Below are 24,966 nucleotides of genomic sequence, written 5' to 3' on the forward strand. Positions count from 1 at the left end.
ATAGGGATGGTATAGTGCTAGATCTCGCTGAGGGATTTCCCAGGCTACTGGCGTCGAGCTAGATTCTCACCGAGGACTCTGGTGCACGGCGAAGACGCTGCTCTCGACTGGAGGTGGCTGGACTGCGCAGGCTGTAAGGTGTATGGTCGTGGCTGCTGTTGGAAGCTCGCTGATTTCCGGGCTGCGCTGGTCTCGCTTGGTGATCGCTGTCATTACTGGGAATTCGCTGCTGCGTCGGTGGTGCTCGCGATGGTCAGCGTTGACGATGCGGGGAAGCAACGCGCGGACAGCGATTGGCAAACGTCAGGAGACCGCTATTGCTGTCAGGAATGGGTCTCGGTGGAGCAACAAGGCGCAGTTTTGCTGGATTCTCACAAGTGTAGCGATGAGCAAGGACGAAGAAGAGTATTCTCGTGAGCGGTGGGTGCTGCCCTCTTCGTTCTCTTCAGTGTGTTGCGTATCTCTCTCTCGAATGTCTTGTCTCCTTTTGCGAAAGAACCACACTTTTTCTCCTTTGAAATTATGGCCGTCTCTTCTCTAATTGTGGCCATCTCTCCATTGTGAACCACTGAACCCCCCCTGCCCTTTTTCGTGGATGCCCAAAAGCCTCTTTCATATGGGAAAGAAGTGGTCCCCCTGTGATGAGGTGAACGTGCACCCTTGCTAAGTGTCGAAGAGAATCATCTTTTCTAAAGAAAGAAGACCTCCGCAATTGATTTCCAAAAGAGCTTGTCAATATTCTTGTGGTGCTATTTCCTTTTCCTGTGAATCACTCGTCGGAAGAGGTGACCGAAAATTCTGATTCTTAGACCCACAATCATGTATAAAATATTTGGCTAAAGATATTCTGCGTTCAACCACAAGCATGCGCTCTGTTGTTGAGATACATTTGCTTTAGATCAATATATTGCCCAACATTCCTGACCATGGACATATCTTTCTATTCATTGCTCAATATCTCTTTCCCTCTTGGTCCTTTTTTTGACCTGAAGAATTTTCCTTTGACATATTTCGCAAGCCACTTGTCGACACTCCAATCTCTAATGGCTTGACCAAAATTCATGTTCTGTAGACTTAGTCAGTTTAATTAATCAAGTTCAGAACCTTTCGTTTAAGTTCATCCGCCGCGGTCCAATAAATATGCAAACTATATGGTTTAATTAACTATTAATGCATATACTCCTAATATCTATATGCAATTTAACTAATATTTTTGTTTAGGGTCAAGGTCAATCCCTAATGTTCTATGAAATGAATGCCTAAATGGAACCTAAAAATTTAGGGGGAAAATTATCCAAAAAGTCCTAAACGTATTACACTTTTACCAATTCAATCTTAAACCTTTCAATTCTGCTAATTTAATCCTAAACTTTTTGCATTTGTGTATATTCAGTCTATCCGGCCAATTTTGGCCAAGCGGTGTCGATCGTTCGGCCAATGCTAACGTGGCAATTTTTTATTTTTTCGAATTTTTTTCTTTTTTTTTTCTTTTCTTTCTTTTCTCTTTTCTACCCTTCCCTCGCCGGTCTCTGGTGAAGCTCTTCCCCGTCGGCCACTGGCGAGGGTGAGCCTCGCCTGCCCCTGGCTGGGCAAGGCCCGCCAAGCCAAGGCGAGGTCGACCTTGCCGTCATTCGGCGAGGTGGAACCCAGAATGGCGAGGCCAACCTCACCGTCGCTGGGTGTGGTGGAACCCAATGACGGTGCGGTCGGCCTCGACCTCACCCAGCCAAGGGCGGGTAAGGCTCGCCCTCGCCAATGGCCGGCGAGGTCAACCTCGCTGGCCCGTGCCTCTTGCTGGTCACTGGACTAGCTAGAGGGAAGAAGGGCAGAAAAAAAAAAGAAAGAAAAGAAAAGAAAATCGAAAAAATATTAAAAAAATTGTCACGTCAACATTGGCCGGATGACCGGCGGCCACGTTAGCGCCTGAATTGGCAAAAGGTGAAAATGTTTAAGATTGAATTGGCAAAATCGAAAGGTTTAGGACTTTTTGGACAATTTTTCTAAATTTAGGTGTCAACACTTATGTCTTTCCTTGAATTAATTATTTGAAACATTTTGCATAACATTTATTCTTGCAGTGTTACATTTAGGAATTCTCAGCCAACGGCTTCTCCACAATCGAATAATTACTCGATGATACTTCATACCTTTTTATTTCATTTTTTATTGAACTTTTTATTTCATGTTGACATTCTTTTATTTCTTAGCTTTTTAGTCAAGATAATCACTTATTTAGTTAAGGTTGTTTGCCATTAGTTATTGGATATTATGAACCAATTGTATCAAAATATCACAACTTTCACCAATTATATTGTTATATAGTATTGTATCATAACCAATTGCTTTTTTTTGTTACCTAAGTAGAATCGGTTTTATTAAAAGGCTTAATGTACTACCGCAAATTACAAATGGAAAAAAAAAATGAAGCATTACAATATGGTGGACATTGTAGTTCACGAGAATGATACGTTAAAGGTTACGTGTTTCGTTACGGAAGAAATAATCAAGCACATGCATATAATAAATGTTAAATAATAAAGCTAAAACAATATAAATTGGTATAAGTGTATCATCAATCTTAGAAATTATTTAGAAGTGCAATCGAGTTTTAAAACTTTCGGATAATACAATCAAGTCCAAAAACTTGTCAAATAGATGCAATTAAGAACCCATCTAATTTAACTAACGGAAAATGCCAATGTTGCATTTTCTGGGAAAATTACCAAAATAGTTTTAAACCCTTTTTTTTGCGCCAATTTAGTCCTAAATCTTTTGTATCTGTGCCAATTCTGTCCATCTAGCCAATTTTGGCCGGTTGGCATTGACGTGAATGTCGGCCGGCGTCGGTTGTCCGGTCGACGCTGACGTGGACATCGGCCGGAGTCGACTGTCCGGTCGACGCTGACGTGGTAATTTTTTGATATTTTTTCGATTTTTATTTTATTTTTTTCTTTTCTTTTTTTTTTTTCCTTTCCTTCTTCCCATGGCCGGTCGCCGGACAGCTAGAGGCTAGGCCCAGTGAGGTCAACCTCGCCGGCCACTGGTGAAGCTCGCCCTCACCGACTTTGGCGAGAGCGAGTGATGAAGAAGCGCGAAAGAAATTAGGCTAAACAGAAGAATCGAAACGATAATGAGGAACAAATTATTCTCTCAATCGATTAACTATAAAAAATATCCAAAGTCCCCCTCCAACAAAACCCTAAAACCAGCTTATATATCCCCAAACCTAACCCTACTAGGATTAATAAACATCAAAATGAAAAATTACGAAACTGCCCTTTACTAGATTAACCCATAAAAAATACTAAAATAATAGAAAAACCCATCTAAACGACCCCGAATCGCGAAAATCCATTGTTAGTCATAGCCAACGGCAGTGCGTATTGATCAGCACGCCGTTTCGCTTCAGCCGACCAAATTTGAGCTCAATCCGAGATCATTGACTTCGAGCCCGTCAGTTCGTCTAGTCGCATAACGGGTCCGTCAGTTCCCTAGGTGCATCATCCTCCCCTGCTAGAGAAAGATTCGTCCTCGAATCTGCTTCGTCTTCATTGTCGTCAATCTCTTCAGGATCTTCTTCCTCTTCAGCATAGTAAGGTGACAAATCTGTTACATTAAAAGTTCCGGATACATTATACTTACCCGGCAAATCGATCTTGTAAGCATTGTCACTAATTCGCTCCAAAACTCTGAAGGGTCCATCAGCTCTAGGTTGAAGCTTGCCAAACCTACTTGCTGGAAATCGTTCTTTCCTAAGGTGAATCCAAACTAGATCACCTTCCTTGAAAACGACTCTTTTCCTGTGTATATCCACGCGCTGCTTATACTTCATGTTCTGCCTGTTGATCTAATTATGGACCTAGAAATGCAGCTCTTTGATATGCTTTGCATGTTCTTCAACTTCCAAACTAAATTGCTTGAGAACTGGTATCGGTGTGAGATCCAATGGAGTAATTGGATTACGCCCATAAACCATCTCAAAAGGAGTCTTGCCTGTAGTTCGGTTCTCAGATTTGTTATATGCAAATTCTGCCTAAGGCAATGCCAAGTCCCACTGTCGCGGATTATCTCCAATCAAACTCCGTAGCAAGTTCCCTAAGCTTCGATTGACAACTTCTATCTGACCATCAGTCTGAGGATGATGAGAGGAACTAAACTTCAAACTTGTGCCCACGTATCTCCAAAGAGTGCGCCAGAAGTGACTCACAAACTTTACATCACGATCTGAGGTTATGGACTTAGGAATTCCATGTAGCTTAACAATCTCCTGCAGAAACAATCGAGCAACCTGTGAAGCATCATAGGACTTGCTACACGGGACAAAGTGGGCCATCTTCGAGAACCTATCGACAACCACCATTATTGAATCCTTACTCCACTGCGTTCTTGGCAAACCCAAGACAAAGTCAAGACTGACATCCTCCCACGGTGCAACTGGAATAGGTAGAGGCATATATAGTCCAGCATTAGTACTCTTGGTCTTTGCCACATGACATACGCTGCACCTCTCTATAAAACGCGTCACGTCACGCTCCATCCGAGGCCAATAAAAATGTTCACTTAACAAGGCCTTCGTCTTATCTACGCCAAAGTGCCTAGTTAAACCGCCTGCATGTCCCTCAATAATAATAGATTCCCTCAAAGAATATTGAGGAACGCACAATCTGTTACCTTTAAATAGGTAACCTTCCACGATCTGAAATTGCTGAAAAGGTTCCGTTTTGCTCTTCCTCCAGATATCCCCAAAATGAGGATCATCAACATATAAATCTTTAAAAGTATCAAAGCCTAGAACTTGTACCTGCATTGTAGAGAGCAAAGAGTATTTTCTGCTCAATGCATCTGCCACACTATTTAGCACTCCCGCTTTATGCTTGATGGAAAAACTGAAAACCTGAATGAACTCCACCCACTTCGCATGCCTTGCGTTCAATTTGTGCTGCCCATTGATGTATTTCAAGGCTTCATGATCAGAAAATAAGATAAACTCTTTCGAAATAAGATAGTGCCTCCAATGCTCCAAACTCCTCACAATAGCATAAAATTCTTTATCATAAGTTGAATACTTCATTTTCGCCTCATTCAACTTCTCACTAAAGAATGCTACAGGTTTACATTTTTGACTCAAGACACCCCCAATACCAACACCTGAAGCATCACAGTGCACCTAAAAAATCTCATTAAAGTCAGGAAGCACGAGAACAGGTGCTTCAGTCACCTTCTTCTTTAATAATTGAAAGGCAGCTTCTGCCTCCTTAGTCCACACAAATTTACTTCCTTTCAGATAATCTGTCATAGGTGCAATAATAGTATTGAAATCCCGAACAAATCTCCGATAAAAAGACGCAAGCCCATGAAAGCTACGTACCTCATGAATATTTTTCGGAATCTCCCAATTTGTAATAGCCTCAATCTTAGCTAGGTCCATCTGAATGCCCTCTTTGGTTACTATATATCCCAAAAAGGTCACACGATCAGTCAGGAAGTCACACTTCTTGGTATTAGCATATATTTTCTGCTCCCTCAATGTCTCGAACACCCTTCTCAAATGCTGCAAGTGTTGATCAGTCGATGCACTATAAACCAAAATATAATCGAAATATACGACGACAAACTGGCCAATAAAAGGATGAAACACCTGATTCATCAGTCTCATAAAGGTGCTCGGCGCGTTAGATAACTCGAAAGGCATCACCATCCACTCATACAGACCATCTCAAGTTTTAAAAGCGGTCTTCCACTCATCTTCAGGACGCACCCTAATCTGATGATATCCACTCCTCAAGTCCATCTTCGAAAAGATAGTCGCTCCATACAGCTGATCAATTAAATCATCAAATCTCGGGATAGGAAAGTGATATCTGATCGTGATCTTGTTGACAGCTCTGCTATCCACGCACATTCTCCACGACCCGTCTTTCTTAGGAACCAACAAAGCTGGCACTGCACAAGGGCTCATACTCTCTCGAATTGCACCCTTTTCTAATAGTTCCTGCACTTGCCTCTGCATCTCCTCATGCTCCTTAGGATTCATTCTGTAAGCTGCCTTATTAGAAATAGCAGCACTTGGAACGAGATCTATACAATGCTGAATGTCCCTCATGGGTGGCAATCCAGGTGGCAATTTCTCTGGTACGACATCAGCAAACTCTTCAAGTATAGGCAGAACTTGAGTTGAAATTTCTGGACTATCAAGATTTTGCTCCATGACTGCAACAGCAAAAAGCTCTCGGGCATTCACCGCCTCCTCCTAGAACTCTGATTTGGAAAGCAGATTACTTTTCCCTTTTTTTCTCAAATCTGAAGGACCCACCCAGAGTAATGGTCCGACCATCCTTCTTGAAGGTGTACGTATTGTTGAATCTGTCATGTTGTGTTTTCCTGTCAAACTGCCAAGGTCTTCCTAATAGAATATGACAAGCATCCACTGGAACTACGTCACCTCACACTTCATCAGTATATTTCTTCCCAATCGAGAACTGCACTAAACACCTCTTGCTCACTTTTACCTCATTCCCCTTCCTAAGCCATGACAGCTTATATGGTTGAGGATGTTCGACAGTTTTCAAACCCAACTTTTCTACCATAGTGGTAGATATCACATTCTCGCAACTTCCCCCGTCAATTATCATACTACACACTTTTCACCCCATTAGTGCACTTAGAATGAAAGATATTATGCATGAGCCACGATTCATTATTTACCTCAGCAATATTTAAAACCCGACGCATAACTAAAGACTCACCAGAATCGGCATAGACAATGTCCTCTTGATCTGGATCCGCATCTTCTTGCTCTCCATCAGATTCATCATAAGTTGGGTCTTCATCAAAAGTTGGATTATCTACAAGTGTCACAAACTGTCGGTTCGGACAATCAGCAGCAAAATGCCCGAGTCCTTGACACTTGAAACATCGCTTGCCTGCAGCTCCTTTTGTTGCTGATTTTGAACAAGCGCCCTTAACTGCCGCCGGGGCTGAAGAACTCCCTGCTTTCCCTCGGGACTCTTTATCTGACCACTTGGAACTGCTGCCTGACCACTTAGAACCGCTGCTTGACCACTTGGACTTACTGCTCTTTCTTTTAAACTGCCCATCCACCTTTAGGGCTAGTTTGCACACATCCTCATATGTCCAATACTGCTGTAATTGGACAACATCAGAGATCTCATATCGCAGCCCTGCCAGATATCGAGCAATTGTTTGCTCGTCTTCCTCCGCCACATCACAACGCATCCGCAAGCGATCAAATTCCTCTGTAAATTCCTTAACTGTTTTATCACCTTGCTTGACGTTATGATACTCGATAAACACCTCCTGCCTATAATGGGTAGGCAAAAAAAAAATTTGCAACAATTTTTTTATCTTCTCCCAGCGATCTACCTTCGGCTTCCCCTCTCTAGCGCGTTGCTTTTTCACGTATTCCCACCAAATCGAAGCATGTTTTCACAGCCTAATAGCCACCAACTTCACTTCTTGCCCCTCAGTTAGGTCTTTAAGATCAAAAATCCATTCTACCGTATGTAACCAATAAATAAACTCATCAGGATGAGTCTTACCATTAAACTCGGGAATCTCGATCTTCATCCCGAAATTTTGAAAAGAGCGCTGATTTCCAGGTCGTACTCCTCAATTCTGCCCCTGGTTCATAACCCCGAAAGGGTTTATGTCCTCCTCTTCATCATCGAATGGATCCTTAGATTATGCTTCTTCTTCGGATTGCGCATCAAGCCCTGCCTCCACAAGACGTTGCTCTAAATCCTGGATTCACCTTCTCTGTTCCTGAATTTCTATTTCTCGCAGGTCTCTCAGACGCGACTGTTCATCTGCATCAAGAACGACTCCACGCCCTCGGCCTCCACGAGCACGCTGTCTTCGACCACCTCGATTATGTTCAGCCATTGATTCAGGTAACCTATGCTCTGATACCAATTGATGCCGAAGCGCGAAAGAAATTAGGCTAAACAGAAGAATCGAAACGATAATGAGGAACAAACTGTTCTCTCAATCGATTAACTATAAAAAATATCCAAAGTCCCCCTCCAACGAAACCCTAAAACAAGCTTATATATCCCCAAACCTAACCCTACTAGGATTAATAAACATCAAAACGCAAAATTATGAAACTGCCATTTACTAAATTAACCCATAAAAAATACTAAAATAATAGAAAAACCCATCTAAACGATCCCGAATCGCGAAAATCTATCATTAATCACAGCCAACGGCAGTGTGTATTGATCAGCACGTCGTTTCACTTCAGCCGACCAAATTTGAGCTCAATCCGAGATCGTTGACTTCGAGCCCGTCGGTTCGTCTAGTCGCATAACGGGTCCGCCGGTCCCCTAGGTGCATCAGCAAGGCTTGCCCAGATCTTGCAAGGTCAGGCTTCGCCATGGCTGTGGGCAAGGTCAAGCCTCGCCATGGCTGTGGGCGAGCTTGAGCTTGCCCAGCCACGGTGAGGCGAGGGCTAGCCTCGCCATGGCTGTGGACAAGATCGAGCTCGCCCTCGCCAGTGGCCGGCGAGGGTGACCTCGTTGGCCCTAGCCTTTAGTGGACGGCCATGGAAAGAAGGAAATGACAATAAAAAATAAAAAATATTTAAAATTGCCACATTAGCGTCGGCCATTGTCCACGTCATGGTCGGCTGACTGGCCGGCCGGCATCCACGTTAGCGTCGGCCGGCCAAAATTGGCCGTATGGACTGAATTGGTACAAATGCAAAATGTTTAGGACTAAATTGACATAAAAAAATGTTTAAGACTGAATTGACACAATTGCAATAGATCTATGACTGTTTTTGTAATTTTCCCTGCATTTTCTTTTTTTTAGGAGAGAGGTGTTGACGTGGCATCTACAACTCCAACAACTTCTTCCTCCGTTGGCTATCAACCAAATGCATCCACCATCAACCAAATCCATCGACTGCTATCTTCGCCTGACTCTGTGACTGCTCCCCCAACCACTGCACCCCCAACTCCAATCTGCCCATCCCTGCATCCTCCTTGTCATCGTCCTCAAGGTCGACCTCCACGAAACAATGTATGGAAGCTCGAGCGACCATGACCAAGCTCGACGAACTTGGAGTGGCCCTGGCCGCGAGCTTGAATAAACTTGGAAGCTGGTGCCGCTAGATTGAGCTCAACAAAACTCGAGCGGCCACAGCTGCCAGTTGAAGACAGTTATATTTCAACCTACCCCAGCTCCGATCCACCTATGACTGCTTCCTCCTTGTCACCGTCCTCAATGTCGTCCTCCTTGAACGATGTTCAGAAGCTCGAGCGTCATGACCGAGTTCGACGAAGCTTGAGTGGCCATACCTGCGAGCTTTGAAGAAGCCTAGAAGCTAGAGCGGCCATGATCTAGCTCCATGTAACTCGAGCAGCCATGGCCATGGATTCGAAAAAGCTCAAGCGACCATGGTTGCTAGTGTGAAGAGCTATGCTTCGACCTTCTAATCCGCCCATTGTCGATGCCTCCTTGTCGCCATCCTCAAGGTTGACCTCCACCAAACGATGTTTGGGAGCTCAAGTGACCATGGCCAAGCTCAATGAAGCTCAAGTGGTCATGGCCACGAGCTAGAAGAAGCCTAGAAGCTGGAGTAGCCACAGCCAACTTTGTAACAACCCGAATTTCGACGTAATTCCGGGATCAATAAAATTGACAATATTTCGCATTTCATTTTAGTAAGTCTCGCCCAGAGCTGATCACTCTCGGGATACTAACCAATGGGGTATGGCTAACTAGGAAACGGTACGTGGACCAGGGACTCGACAGTGAACGGGACACCGATCTCGAGATACGATGAGTGAATATTTTGGGCCAAAGGTGATGGATTTGGTTTGGCCAAGGCCAGCGATGTACAATCGGATCGCAGGTGATTCTGCAAGACCGAAAGTGCACGTGGCCAACCAGTCCTGAACCTGAACCGAACGATCGTGATCTTTGGAACTAATGATAATTTCTCATTCTCTCAATGATCGGGACCGTCGTAATTCGAATAACCCTAGGTCGATACGCGTATGTCCTAAAATGCTACCCGTTAGTGAGAGACCCCGAAATTGGAAATTGAGCGAGTTTTGATCACGAAATTGGGCCTGGATTTCGATGTTGATTTTCGAAGGCTTAAGAGACTATTTTTGGGAATCTGACGTCATATTACGCTGGCCACACACGTTTGGAGTTAGTACGAGCAAAAAGTGGAATTTCGGTCCGGGGGTGAAAAATTACGGTTTTGCCCCTGTGGGCACCGAGGCTGGATTCGGAGGCCGTTTGAGGTTATTTTTCGCGGCCAAGATCATTTTGCGGTGGCCACGCACATTTAGAGTGGTTTTGGCCAAAAATTGGAATTTCGACAAAAATTGGAAAAATAATATTATTTTATTCCTGAAACTTCGTAGTCGATTTTCGAGGGCTTAGAAAGTGAATTTCGCGAATCCGACGCCATATTATGTTGGCCACGCACATATGGAACACATATGTGCGAAAATTGGAATTTCGCCCCGGGACCGGAAAAATGACGGTTTTGCCCCTGGGCCGTTTTCGGGTCCGAATTTTTGGGAAATTTTTGGGATAAGTAACTGTGGTTATCAGCTGCATTATTGGCACCAAAGACCCAATTGCCCCTCAATTATTTAAGCCTATCTCTTTAGAACCGTTAGATTAGGGGCGTTTTGGTCATTTTTCACGGATCGGCGACACGTGGCACTTTGGGCTGCTTTATTTGACCAAGTTGGACTGTTTTCTCTCTCCTCAGCCCTCCCTCATGGCAGAACCAGCCCCCACCAGCAGCTTCTCTTCCTTTTTCCTCTCTTTTTCTCCATTTTCTCTCTTGGTTTTGGCTTCGCCGGAGTTTGCCGCCGGCCACCGGAGTGCCGCCGCCGACCGCCGTGCCCCGCCGTCGACCACATAGTCCCCCAGCTTCAGCCTCGCCGCTGTCCAGCCCTTTTCTCTCTCCCTTTCTCTCTCTTTCTCCCTCTTTTTCTCTTTCCCGTCCGGCAAAAAGGGTCGCCGGAGCTTCGCCGGAGCTCTGATCGTCGTTCCGTCGCCACCCAGCCGTCCAGCCCGCCCGTACGTCGCCATCCAGCCCTGTCCGTACGGACTGTTCATCGCGTCCCCGTACGGATCACTGTTCACGCTGGACCGTACGGCCGCCGTGCCGTCACCGCCACTTCGCCGGCCACCGTTTTTCCGCTCGTTCGTACAAGCCCCGTACGCTGCGAACAGTAATCCGTGAACAGTACCGCCGTGAACAGTGCCGAGTGAACAGTACCGCGTGAACAGTACCGCCGGGAATTCCGCCGCCGGTTTCACAGTTCATCAGTGATCGACCGTCGTTCCCCGTCGCCGTGGTGCAGAAATTAAGTGAGTAAAATTCCTAAACCCGGATTAGGACTGTTAGTGCGTTTTTCTGGACTGGTTTAGGTATTATCGGTACAATTTAGACTGGCTTAGATGGTATCAGTGTGTATTTCAGACTGGGTTGAGGACGGATTGGTAGAAATTATCATTGGGAAATTTAGTGGATTAATGAGAATTAATTGGGGAGATTAATTGGATTAAATGACCAATTTAGGAGCCCGTTGGAAAATTACCGGGTATGTCCGGGTTGACTGATTGCACGTCAATTGTGCTTAATTGTGATTGATTTCGTACTGCTATGTCGTATGTGGTGTGGCTGATTTTATGGAGTGCGATTGGGCATTGTTTGGTTTACAATGATTTACTGATTTGTGAATCGCACGTTAGGCCACACGGTATTAATTGGGCCAATTAAGCACGTGTTGTGACATTGGGTGTCTGAATTATATTGGTGCTCGTGGTGCATTGCATTGCATAACATGGACACGCATTGCGTATGCCAAGAGTGAGGCATGTGATGAAATTGCGCGAGAATGCGTGTCTGCCATGAGCATGTGATCACCTAAAATACCACAGGCGTTATACGCGGGTTCGAATAATAATGAGTTGTGTGATCACCTAAGGACCTTTGGGTCATGACCTTCGGGTCGATACCGTCCTCATGCACTTTGAAGCGGGACGATGCCTGGTACGTCCGGAAGGCGACCATCCTCATGCACTTTGAAGCAGGCTCGGTTCGCAAGGAGAATGCATGTTGCGCCTCATGCACTTTGAAGCAGGCTAGAGACACTGGGCCAGATTGGTTGTTGCGCCTCATGCACTTTGAAGCAGGCTAGACGCACCGGGCCGTGAATGTTGTTGACTCGAGTCGTAATAAATAATAAATTGGGCGATTGCCAGTGTGCCAGTGTGGGCCAGTGGGCCGGGAAATACACGTGACATGTCGACGACATTTGCATGCATGAACATGCATGGACTGGCATGCGAGTGTGTGAGCCTCGGTGCATGAGCATGTGATTGGCGTACGTGTGATAATATGTGCCACATACGTGCCGTGATTATTATATATTGAACTGCCTAACCTACAGGGTCGGAGGATTATTTGATTGTTGTTGCACTATGGTTTCACATATTTATTTTCCGGTCAGGAGATTGCATGCTAGCCTAGCCTAGGTTTAGGGGTTGAACTCACTGAGATTCGTCTCACGGTTGTGTAAACCGAAACTTTTCAGACCCCCAGCCGTAGGATGCCGAGGAGAGCGCCTCCTTTTGGTATACCGCAGTTCATCCAGCGGTCATCTAGTGTGCACCCTTGTGGGGACGGACCTGTAGCCATGGTCGAGGAAGCTGAGGAGCCGAAGTGTTTTTCATTGACCCCTTTTGACTGAGTGGCTGCTGACTGTGTGTTTCCTCTACTGTTGTCTAAATGAATTGTGTAAAAAGTTTTCTTTAGTACTACTAGTATACATACTTTCAGAGGTGTTGTTTGCTGGTTGTGCTACCTTGGCCTCATGTATTTTATTGTCAGGGTGTATATATATATTTATATACGTACTTCCACTTGTGCTTGATCTCTGTTTGGGTTTGGGTCGGCGACGCTTCCTGGGAGCGTTGCACCTTAATCGACCGTGACGGGATGTTGTGCTTCGTGGGGTACGGGGTGTGACAAACTTCGACGAAGCTCTAGCGGCCATGGTTGCAAGTGAGATGACGGCTATGCTTCGACCTCCACAACCTCGGGTCTGGGGTCATGATTGGTGCGAGACTGGAGGACTCATTGATGGTGGTAAAGCCATCGTGATTGGTGCGAGGTCGGATCTATGGCCGCTGGTGGGGTTGAGACCGATTAATGGTAGTGGTGGCGCCATTGCAGAATCGATGGCGGCTGGGTGGCGAGGCCTCCAGGTGGTGGTATTAGATTTTTAGCTTTTTTATTTTTTTAATTCTTCTCCTTTTCTTAAAATTTTTCTATCCCTTTTTCTTTTCTCTTTTTAAATTTTCAATTTTTTCTTGATGTGGCGCTTGGTAGACGTCACGTTGGCGCCATCTACCTTAAGAAAGTAATTTTTAAAAAAAAAAAGCAAAGTCAACATTTTTTGTTAGTTTCGACAAAAAAAAATTTTTTTGGAAGGTTTTAAACTTGATTGTACTATTTGAAACTTTATGACTCAATTGTACTTTCTTAACAATTTTAGAATTTCTGGTGTACTTATCCCAAATGAACTTTAGAGAAGTATATGAAACGCAACTTTTTCACATTGTAATGTGTACTTCTTTCCCTAGTGGTGCTTTTAATAATTAATGGGCATGCTTGATGGATAAATCCTCCTAGAGAAAAATTGAAATCCAGGATGTAATCGGGGCAAAAAAAAGTTTGTCAATCACTATTCGTAATTAACACCAATATATCTTTGGGGGTCTTGGCAATGGGTTGTTGGGCAATTTCTTTCAAGGTAGCCCACTAATTACGGTCGTGCCATTGGATTGTGAGAAAACACCATTATATCTTTGGATAAGCTTTATTTTAGGCTCCGTTCGTTTCGCAAAAAATGTGACGTTTTCAAAAAATATTTTTCAGAAAAAAATAATATTTTTTGATGTTTGGCTGAAACCTGAAAATGAACTATAAAATATTTTCCGCTGTTTGATATTTGATTTGATTTTCTGGGGAAAATTACCAAACAAATTCAATTTTTAAATTTTTTTCTTTTTTTCCTTTTTCTTTTTTTTCCTTTTGCTTCTTCCTTGACTGGTTGCCGGCCATAGGTGAGCTCTAGCCTCGCCGTAGGCCGACGAGGCTCGAGCTTGCCACCTCGCCGGCCTATGGCAAGGCTCCGCCTCGTCGGATCCAACGAGATGGGCAAGGCTCGACAGGCTCTAGTGACCTTGAGTGAGGCTAGACTCGTTGTGGTCGGTCGCTGGCCGCCACTATGGTTGGTTAAGGAAGAAGAAAAAGGAAAAAGAAAGAAAAGCAAAAAAATTAATTTAAACTCGATTTTTAAAAAAAGAAAAAAAAAGAAAAAATAATAATAAAAGGAAAATATGTTTGGTGAAAGAAAGTGATGTGAAAGAAGATATGGAAAATGTTTTCTGCTTTCTGAAAAGCAAAAAATATTTTCCCCAATTTCGAAGGTGTTTTTTCCATTGGCGGAAAATATTTGCCATAACTAGTTTATTTTCCATGAACCGAACGCCGGAAAAGCCGAAAAAAGTTTTCCTGAAAATTATTTTTCGTGAATCGAATGGAGCCTTAGATAAATTTACGTGTATATTAAGTAGATTAAATGTAACTTTTCTTTGTTGATAGTTTGATTGATTTCTTTGTTTACTTTTATTTCAAATTAAATGGAATTTTTATTTAACTTCTATATGCTACGCCAGTTTAATTTTCTCAGAGATTCTTTCATTCGTTTCCTTTTTTTTTTTTTGAAGTGGGAATATTGCTACGTAAAACATAGACAAGTTCCACATAAAATAGGACATTTTTAATTGCATTCATAAAGTGAATTGATGTTTTAAGATAAATCTTTCTGAATGAAAATAATGTTATACTTATGAGATAACAATTTAATTTGGTTGATAAAATGTAGTATTAGCTATTTATTTTTAATTCTAGTCTTTTTTTTGTCGAATTATAAATTCTAGTCTAACTTGTGATAAAATGGATGTATTTAAATTTACTTGCAATGAACATTTTGTTTTTAGCGGTTTACAAATTTAGAATAAATAATTCCATACTTGTAAATTGTATTTCAAAATATCCTCATCCATATTATGAATTCAAAATTAATAACATATTAAATTTGTGGAGTAACAGATCAATAATATAAAACTTGGTTGGATGTGTGCAACTCTTCTTCAGATTTAATATTTGTTATAAATATATTGAAAAGAAAGGTTGTGCAACATGTTAAAAATTAATACGAGGAGAGATGTAGAAGTGATTGGGATGAAGGCATGATGACAAGCAATCTGAAAGCATGATGTGGCATAGAGAAGTCTAGTTTGGGAAATAGTTTCAAAAGAGATCTATTGTAATAATTAGTTTTGTAGAAAGATCCATCTTGAATAAAAAAATTCGTCACAGTCTCTCCGTATTATGTCTAATTAGTTACTAAAACTAGAAAGACTCTCTTATCAATATGGTTAACAAGTGCTTTTTGAGTACTCGTTAATAAGATTAGATTATGTGAATTTCGTATGGACCCAACATCTTTCATTAGTCTCAATTAACAAGATTTTAGTTTTGTTTTGACAAAAATTAATAGGGAAAATAATTCAAAAAGTCATAAACATATGATACGGCGGTTCAGTTGTGCGAATTTAATTCTAAACCTATTGTACGATAGCCAATTCAATCATAAACCTTTCAATAGTATCAATTTAGTCAAAAACTTTTTTACTATTTAATAATTTAGTCATAACTTTTTTGACAATTTGTCAATTTAGTTCTTCCGACCAATGTTAGCCGGAAAGCGCTGACATGGTGGTTTAATCAGCGCTGGCCGTCCTACATGGACACCCAAGGCATACAAGGGGCAACCTCTATTGAGCCTCGCCCAAAGCTAGCAAGGCTGACGAGGTCAACCCTAGCCAAATCCCGGCAAGGTGACCTTGACAGCCTCGGTGACCTCGCCCCTGTGACTGTGAACCTCGCTAGGCAGACGAGGTCGGCAAGGTCGACCCTCACTAGATCCGGTGAGAGCGAGCCTTGCTGACCCTCACCTGTGGCTGATTGCCAACCATCGCAAAGGCTTAGCAACCGGCGGAGGAAGAAGGAAAAAAAAAAGAAAGAAAAGAAAAGAAAGGAAAAAAATTATAAAAATTTTCACGTCAGCGCCGGCCTTGCCACGTAGGTTAGAGTCCATATCAGCGATTTCCGGCCACATTAGTAAATTGTTAAAAAGTTTAGAACTAAATTGGTTAAATTGAAAGGTTTACAATTGAATTGGCACAAATACAATAGGTTTAGAACTTTTTTTGTAATTTTTCCATAAATTTATATATGATAATTATCAATTCATGGATGAGCTAATTCGCAATCTAATACATTCTTAGGGCAATGTAACAAACGCAAGTCATGTTGATTTCCATGTATTCCCCATTTTGTTGTCGATATAAAAATGTGAGCGTTTTCCACATCGTGAGGGCCAATCATAGGGCATCCATTTTGTCTATTCCGATATTTGCAGCCTAAACAAGAATAAGATGGAAATAGTCCATTACTCCCATAACATGTGTGATTGCATAGGGCAACATCTGTGATTGGGATATTGCACAAATAGCATACATCATATCATAATCAGTTGATAGCATATCGACATCACATGGACCTCTTGATGACCAATTTCTGATTATATAAACTTGAATGTGTTCGGATAAAAGCAAGGATATGATACAATATCAAGGAAACTGCAAAGGTGAAAAGGAGTAATTAATGGAATGACAAACTAGTGCTTACTCAAAACAGTCCGTCGTTACATTGGACTGACCAGTGGCAAACTCGAAATCGATGGACCACAATCTCAACTGGACCCATGGATGGTTGCGGCTATTCACGCACCGAGTTAACCAAGCTTCTGTCCCAAATTAGGCATGACCTAAAGTTTCAGGCTAGAGTTCTTCGAGCCTGAATCAACTTAAGATGGACTTAAAATCAAAATTAGTTATATCTGGCGAGAGCAAGTTTAAGCCCAGCCCAATGTCAAAGTCTTCACACAACACCCCCCCCCCCCCCTCCCTTTTTGTTTCAAAAACCTAATTATTAATTTAGTTTCAAGACCCAAGCATGCAATCACCATATAATTAACACAATATTACTTTAAAATTTATAAAATATTGTTCATAAGAAGTCTATGCCTTCTAACTTTAACGCCTCTATGACTTTCATAAATTTTGTTCAAAGCCACACATCAGTGTGGGCTTTCCATGTCTTTTAGGCCCCAACCCAATTGGGCTCAAGCCCCTCATGAAAAAAATTGAGAACGGTCAGAGAGAGAGAGGGAGAGAGAGAGGTTGCTATTCATTCAAAATAATTGGAAAAAAAATTATTTAATTGCATCAGAATAGTAATGTGTATTATGCGTGGATATTTGACTTTATATTTCAAATCCCAAACTCCATCACCGACTACGCGGAAAATAAAATAATCAGTCAACACGAATTAATGCATATGCCTCACTGCCTGTCCAGCATAATGCAGCCTGCCCGTTACCCTTTTGAACCCGGGAATCACTCACAAGTCACGACTTTGACGAACCAAGGATCACAGAGTCGTTTCTTGGGGGGCGACCTGGGCTTCAAATCGCAACACGAAGCCAAGCCAAAGCTGGCCAACGCCAAAATCACAGCCTGCGCGCTCGCAGTCATGGTCGCGTTTTTTTTGGACGCCGAGGTGACGAATTACACGGTGGGCGGTTCTGGGGGATGGAAGATCCCTTCTAGCACCGGCACATATTCTGACTGGGCAAGCCAACACGCGTTCGAGGTCGGCGACGTTCTGGGTGAGTTAGAAATCGGTTCTCACCCGACATGAATTTTCAAATTCACGTACATTTATGAGTGCAAAGTAGGTATAATATCTAGATATATCTTGAAGAAGACCCAGAATTATGGTGATTTGGTTTTGTGCACCTTTTGAGCTTGTTTTGTAAGTAGATCTCTCATCAGAAAGTCATACAAGGTTTGAGCACAGATCTAGTCAACATGAACATATGAAGATACCGAGGGACATTTTGTCTTCTTTTGGTTGATAACATGTAGGAAATAATGATAAGATGTCTTGTGTTTTATCTTCACGCGATCAAGAAACGGAAGGTTTGAATGCAATTAGACTGATCCATCTCTGCCCTTGATCTGGGGTACTTGCTTTGACCATGATCAATAAGCTTCGCTCTTTGATGCTCATGATCCTTCAAATTTTCCTTTTTGGCGCAGTGTTCGATTTCGACTCGAGCACGAACGACGTCGCGGATGTAACGAAGGAGGACAACGACACCTGCAACGCCGACTCTCCATTCACTGTCCTATCCACTTCTCCGGAAGACAATTGAAGTTCCGTGCATTTGATGAATGTAATCAATGTTTAGTTGATTTCAACTGATGATGACTCTTATGGCAGCAACAACGCATAAATTACCCTACGCTTGTGCTCTATTTAGCAAGCAAGCACCGTCGTGATAAAGGAAAAGCTGCTTTGCTTGGATACACATGGAGGAAAGGAGGAGAGAGATTTTGAATTTTCCTCCTACTTCTTCTCATAAAAGTTACAAAAATTTACTTCTTTTTCCTCCTTTTCTCCTCCTTCCCAAATAAAGCACTAAGGCAGTACCTCGGAAAGTAGAAGCATAAGTATGGAAGGATGGAATATAGGGCGGCCTTGCTTTCTTCCCATAAGACTGTTTACCCAAATAGGGCCTCGAGTTGATTAAATTCTTAATATATGCTAACTAACTCGGATTATAATATATTCCTCATACTGGCGAAATATTGTATAAATGTAGATTAGCGATATGAACGGGGAAATTGCCTTCATTGAATAATAATTCGGGTTGGTTCGTGCAATGGTGAAGGTGTTACATATGAGTCCTTCTCGAAGGGGAATTAAATTCCAATAGGAGCAAGCAGGCAACAGCGACTTTTAAAATCTGGCTTTATATAATTGACCAAGAGAAGAAATTAAAACAGCCTTTATTCATTTTAATAAAAGCTGTGCATGGACATAATCCTGGCAATCTAAGCACAAATGAACCTGCAAGACCCATCGATCAGGATACCAATCATAGTAATAGTGCACAAACAGCTAATCCTGGAAAGGATCTGTGCAGAGACATAATCCTGGCAATCTAAAGCACAAATGAACCTGCAAAATCCATCAATCGGAAAACCAGTCATAGTAATAGTGCATAAACGGCTAAAAGCAATACAAAAAACCCGTACTTGTTCAAGGATAAAGGCAAGTTTCTCCGTCTTTGCCATTGCTCAAAAAGTTTCTTCCTGCAATTCAAACCCATCATAGGAATGTTGGACAAGGAAAAACCAATTACAAGATCAGTGACAACAGCAGTAAACTTCTAGTTACGGCAATTTATAGCATCAAATCAGCAGCTTCTGCTATAGGACCCTGTTCTTCCTTTATTTTTGCAAGTTTCTTGATCAACCGGGCTCTCTCAATTTCGACATATATCTGCATACCAAAACTAGCTATAGAAACCACGAAATAAAAACAGATTGCCCATGAACATAAGCTGCAATAGAGTTTGATTCCACATATTCACCTTCTCAGCGGGGACAGAGTTAAGTGTCTGAATAAGCTCTATTTTTGTCTCAAGATTAGGTGTCTGGTCAATGTATTGCATAGTTTGTTGCACCATTGCTGTCAAAGCCTGTTGATAAGAAAATAGCAACACGTACGTCACCATCCAATCAATGTCGAGAGCACAATTAAAACTGAGTTAAACTATTTGATTAACAGCCCAGAAAATTTTTCCCTATAGAATGAAAATATAGTCAAAAAAGAACCACAAAGGATGATAGCAAGGTGCAATACAAATACAGTATCTCTATCAAGAGGATCCCAGCCAATTGAAAACTTGCAAACAGCACAAGCACTTAAATTTTTCCACAAAGGACAAATCATGAAACGTATCCTGAACTAGACATGAAAAAAAAGTAATGTGATTTATACATGAGTAGACAAGAACTAAAAATTTGGGGAAATCATGGGAAAAAATCTAAGAACACAAGGTGAGAAACAGAAGAGGATTCCACCATACTAGATTCTAGAGCACAAGCATCAGGCCTGAGATCTTGCATCTCTACAGATTGCCTCGAGCCAATTCCCATATAGATATGGCAAAGAGATTCGTTTTCCAGATAGTTATATGTAGACGGTATGTCACAGCTACACAAAATGACAGTTCAAGATCTAATCAGTACACATATGGTAGGCAACCAACGCAGTATAAGTACGTATAAATCTAACCCTAAGGAAAAGGTTGTTAAGATCGATCTCAAATGATTGATTTTGGACCATAATTTGGACCGATGATCATAAGACTACAGAAAACTAAGGTCTAAAATGATAGATTCTTAATCTTTATTTCGGCACTGACACCTGTACGTTATCTTGAAAAGGTGGAATGAGCTCAAAGGTAGAAAACAAAAGCACGAGCATCCCCGCAACAGAACCACATCACTGAAGAAGCTCTCGTACCTCTTAAGAAAGTTAACTAGAGAAGCATCTGGGGCAAAAGTAAAGAAGAGAACAAAACGAATGCAAAAACCAGATGACGGCAGTAAAAAGAAGGAAGACGGAAGGATGAAAGAAGTACACAAGGTAGTGGCACTGTGCTGCACTGCTAATTCCTTGCCGCAAGGCTCAACCCAGCAAACTAGCAACTCAAAAAGTGGGATCCAAATTACACAATTAAACGGAGAGAGACTGAGCACAAGGAGATACTTCAAAAGTGTGGCTGAGCATATAGCAATTAGTAGATATTTACATACGAAGAGTTCGATGAGATTTCTCACCAAGATAATCCTCCTGCCAGACTTGCGTGCATCCCAGGCACAACCTAAAACCCTATGAAATAAACTTATAGAGAACAAAGTTGACGGCCGAAACCTAGCACACTGGCCTCAGACCCCGTCGACCCAATCCTGCCAGCGCCTCTCAGAGTTGAGTCCTGGTCCTCGACCTCCGCAACATCGGGAGTCGTGATCTTCTCAATAATCAGCCACGCTATCCTGTTGCCCACCTTCACTTGCCGAGTGGTTTGAACAGAATTACCCCAATCGGGCCTCTGTAGTCCGCATTGATCACGCCTGCACCAATGTCGATCGAATGCTTCCATGCCAAACCCGATCTTGGCGCTGAAACAACAAATGTACAAGCGATTCGATTCAGCCCTCGTAGATTGTCTAAAACAAGGTATTGAAAGAATTTTTGAGGTAAGAAATTGCACATTACCTATTTGAGCATATGTTTTCTTCGGGTATTGCCATGCTAAGATCAATAGGGACGAGGGCTTTTCCCCTCGCCGGTATTTACGTCTCAGCCGCGCTGTTTTCAATCCACAAACGAAGAAACCCACGTTCAGAAACCATCGCGACTTCTCAACAAGGACCGAACTTGAGACTCTAAGGAAAGTAAAATTTGGGATCACGTTTTTCGCTTCGAAAGATGGTAGCCCGCGCAGAGAGGGGACGCTCGCGAAGGCAAGACAGCCTTCTGGGACAGCTTCTTCCCTCTAAGCAGAGAGAGAGAGCGGCTCCCTGGCGGCTCCCACGACGCCATTGGTGTTCAGCTAAAATTTGAAAAAGTCTCGAAAAATATTTTTCGGTGTTCGGCGACCACCGGCGGCGGGGCCGGTGATGGCCTGCGACGGCCTGCGACCGGTGGCGGAGGCGGCAGCCGACGATGGCGACCAATGGCCGGCAATCGGAGACCGGCGGCGGTAGCGACCGGCGGTGGCGGCGACCGACGGCAGCGGCGGCCGACGACCAGCAACGGAAGGCGACTGGAGGGGAAAGAAAATATTGAAAATAAAATGGTGAAAGAAGAAGAAGAAAAAGAAGATTTGTGGAAAATGACTTCCTCTTTTCAGAGAGAGGAAGTCATTTATCTTAGATTTGTTCATGTTTTCCCTCATTGAGGAAAATTGTTTTTCGAGGAAAAATGTTTTCCGTCCCTGAACACCGAAAAACTCAAAAAATATTTTTATTTTTCGCCAAATCAACGTAGCCTAAGTGAAGAAAGCGTAAGCATCCGATTTCGCCATTTGGGCCGTTTTTTGTCTGATTGATTTCAGCCCAACAACAACTCCAACTGAGATCCTGGGAAAGTGGGAAAAGAGCAAGAGCCCTCTATACTTTATAGGGGAACGATTCGTGTAATACCAAAAGATAAGAATATAAGTTTTCATTTAAAAGAAGGGTTAATATTACCTTTAGTCACTCGACTTTCACTTCCTTTTTTTTTTTTTCAAAAGCTATCTCTACTTTTTAAATTTACCACGCCAATAACGTGGATTGTAATATTACCTTTAGTCCCTCGACTTTCTCTTCCTTTTTTTTTTCAAAAGCTATCTCTACTTTTTAAATTTACCACATTATTGATGTGGATTGTCGAAATGCTGACGATGTAATGTCGGCCCCTTTAAAATGACTATAGGTAGGATGGAAAAGTAAAAAAAAAGAAAAAGTAATTGAAAACGAAAGAATTGTATAAAATAAAAGGGAAGATGGGATTTAAGGTTATGTAAAAAAACAAGAAAAGGAAAAACGAAGTAGGGTTTTCAAATTAGTACCACTCCAATTGGCCGAAAATTGTCGACTAAAATTAATGGCATTTTCTTCATCAAGCATACGATCCACCCTCACTGTAATGAACATCACAAACTTTTTTTTTATGTTAATTTTTGTCCAACAAAATGTTTTGAATGCTTTATAGCAGTTGTTGTTTTTTCATTTTCAGAATTTTAATTGGTTTTCAAGTACGTGGTGAAAAGAGCTCTTCAAATAATGGCCGAAAAATTTATTTTTTGCGTTACCTCGAATTTTCCCTACACTTGAAGGCGTTGACAATTACACTAAAACATGTTTGTTTTTTGGTAAGGACACTAAAACATGTTTCTGGTCGCTTTAAACTGAAAATTAATTTTTTAAGAAAAAACAAATTTTACTTCTCATAAATAATTGATCATGTTAATGAGGACCTCAAGAATGACTTTCAAGTGTATCTTATGATGATTGATGTAATTTCCAAAGCATTGAACGGCACATATAACAAGAAAGGTTAGCACATTGAAAATTGTTAATTTTCTTTGTCTGACTTATGCTAAGTAAGTTCGATGATGATCGCATTCTTTAATAAAATGATAAATACATTTACCTTTGTGAAGAAAGTTGTGCTTTTCACCATTGAAAATTGTGCTTTGTACTTAGGTGAACATAACTATTTCCACAGTCAAAAGTTGTCATGACCACAGGCTTTCCCAATCTTTTCAGTTTCCATGAATAAAATGAAGGAGCTGGTAAACTATAGGACAAGGTGCATCCTGTATCAAGTATCAACTTGGAGAAAAATAACGTCCTTTGAGAAAATAAAAATTGTAGTTATCTTATTGAAATGAAGCTCCCTAGAAACAGGGTGCCCATTTCGGATGTGAAATGAAATGGAAAAGTAGCATTCGTTGAACCTTTACTCTCTGGAGAGCTAATGTTATCCCTGCTGTTAGAAAAACACAAGCACCAGCAATATTGGTAATGCGAAACACAATTCTGTAACAAGGCGCTTATTTCAGTCTAAATGAGTGCGCAGCTCATGCTAATACCTGTTCCATGGGTACAAGTTCTGGACCCTGAAAGCCCACAAATCTTCAATCAAAAGGAGGGGGTAAAGACGAAAGAGGAAAGATGAAAAGACCAAACTTCATTCCTATACAGAAAGTGTATTCAGTATATCATTTCAGTCCGAAACAAGGCCCGGATCTGGTCCGCCTGCAAAATATTGAATCAAATTTAAGACAGCTACGCTAGAGTTCTTATGATGAATATCTCCAGTCCCCACTTGAGACCACAATGTGAAACAGCATTCTTCGGTGAGAGAGAGAGAGAGAGAGAGAGAGAGAGGGAGGCTCGAGGGGAGAGAGATCATTCATTCAACTAAGAACATCTTCAAGCTCTCAAAGCAGCCTTATGAACCGTGGTTTCCTTGGGGTTTTGGTGGCAACTTTTCTCGACAAGGTGCAGCTTTTCCAAATTTGTTGCCCAAGTTCAAAATCTCATTGCTTTCCTTTGTCGTTTGGAAACTGACAATTACCATTGGCCGGTCTATCTTTGCCACCAGGGAAAACCATTAAGGAGAGATGCTTCTCAGATTCCTAAAATGGTAATATAGAAGTAAGAGTCTCTTAACAACAGCAGTAAGAGAACCCAAAAACAAAGCTCTTTTCCTGGAGTGACTCAGCTACAAAGATTTTCTGAATACAGGAAATGGTGAGTGTTAAAACTAGCAGAAAAAGCTTGCTCAGCTATTTCTAGCAATATAGCAGAGCTCCTCCCACTCTTCTAAAGTGCATTAGAATTTCAGGCTCCATGGCACAAGAAATGGTTTCACAAGGCCAGACAATGACACAGCTACAACAAATTTATGAGCAGAAGTTGACTAAGCCAAGTGTACGAAACAAAACTATGAAGACAACATTCTCAAATCCAAGACAAGCCTTCGGCTTTCATTGCACCAAAACCTCTTTTACACATATTTTGGAACTTATATCCAAGTCCAGCAACCATGCCCCAATCAGGGATCACAGGAAGAGAGGCTGCTCAGGGTTAAATGAGGGGTCTAGGCAATCATTCATAAAGAGTGACATTGATAAGAACATAAACAAATGTTCTATATAATCAGACCTGGATACTGAGGCATAACAGCTCTGCAAATCTGTTTAAGGTAATCCTCAAGTAGTACTTCAAAACGACAATAATATTCTGCAGAAAATAGAGTGAGTCACATCTGAATGATCCAATGAAAAGAAGAAAAACGACAAAGTTCTGTAATTACATGTTCAATGATTCTCTGAAGAGGCTCCCAGCTAAAGGTAG

The 24,966-nt window shown here is 42.0% G+C and overlaps 2 pseudogenes; both read right to left on the reverse strand.

Moving 5' to 3' along the window:
• The window catches only part of LOC115693882 (26S proteasome non-ATPase regulatory subunit 12 homolog A-like), a 91,553-nt pseudogene that overhangs the window by 62,671 nt on the left and 3,916 nt on the right, over positions 1-24,966 (reverse strand).
• LOC115693883 (26S proteasome non-ATPase regulatory subunit 12 homolog B-like) overlaps positions 1-24,966 on the reverse strand; it is a 70,051-nt pseudogene that overhangs the window by 43,460 nt on the left and 1,625 nt on the right.

The sequence above is a fragment of the Syzygium oleosum genome, unplaced genomic scaffold, assembly GCF_021117445.2.
Source record: "Syzygium oleosum isolate NSW1041296 unplaced genomic scaffold, Sole_v2.1 Sole_v2.44, whole genome shotgun sequence".
Lineage (NCBI taxonomy): Eukaryota > Viridiplantae > Streptophyta > Magnoliopsida > Myrtales > Myrtaceae > Syzygium > Syzygium oleosum.